Source organism: Montipora foliosa, chromosome 8 (genome assembly GCF_036669935.1).
Source record: "Montipora foliosa isolate CH-2021 chromosome 8, ASM3666993v2, whole genome shotgun sequence".
Classification (NCBI taxonomy): domain Eukaryota; kingdom Metazoa; phylum Cnidaria; class Anthozoa; order Scleractinia; family Acroporidae; genus Montipora; species Montipora foliosa.
The window spans coordinates 50,550,835-50,551,895 of record NC_090876.1 but is presented as its reverse complement, the minus strand read 5'-3'; positions in this window follow the sequence as shown (position 1 = coordinate 50,551,895).

The window sequence follows — 1,061 nt, the reverse complement described above, 5'->3', positions numbered from 1 at the left end:
TTGATTCTTGATTTTATTTGTTGCATGGTTTTGATGGTGTGACAGTGAAAACCAGCAGTCAAAGAACTGTGTGCGTGACCGGAAACGAGGTTCGAAATTCCAATACTTGCCTGCTTTTATGAGATGTCATTTCAAAGTAAGTTTCATTTTACTTTTGGACTAGTGATCGAAGCTTCCGTACAACGTAAACTGGTGCTCGCTAGTTTTCATTCCCTGTACGCAGCCTACAGACCGCAGACAAGCCCCAACCGGCTTAGACCACTTAAAAGGTGATTTCCATTGACGAAATCGAAAATTCTTGAGTGTTACTGTGTTGATCAGTTGCCTCATTCTCAACTTTTCAAAAACATTTCTTCTTCATTTTAGTTCTTTAATTAGGCAGGTAAAAGATGTCTTGTATTGGTTTCCTTGGCTTGTGATAAATATAGCGAATGTAAAAGAAGCTCGTACACTATACCATTATTTCGTCCTCCTGCTCCCCCTTCCCTCCCAACTCCACCTTGTCTGTTTTGTAGTCTTTGGTCAGCGTTTGGCAGACACCAGACATTCCAACAAATCCCGATGTACCTAAGCATGGAGATGAGCTCAATGGGGTTGAACTTAACTTGATCGTAGTTCACCGAGATGCTCCCCTATGGTTTGGCCCGCACAACTGAAACAAGTAACAACTTGGCTTTGAAATTTGTGACCCTTTCGAACTTGACCATTTTACAGCTATGTGCTTAGTTACCTGGCCTTTGAGTGAAAGTGAGGCTGGAGTTGAGCTTGCTTTGATAGAAACCTCACTGCTTTTCTTATGTAATAATGTTGCTCTCATGCTAATTATTTGATTTAATCACTTTCACCACAACAGAGAAACAGGCTGTAGTGGGGGATCGCACAACAGAGCGAGGCTCCAAATTAAGTGCGCCCTTTTACCCTCCCAACCATAATATAGCTCAGAAGGCAGACCACAACACCGGGAACTACATGCCCTACTCTTTGCGACAAGTGTGTGGGTTCTTTTACGTCCCACAGAATTATGAACATTGAAGGGTTGTGAGACGGGGCCTACGGTTTGT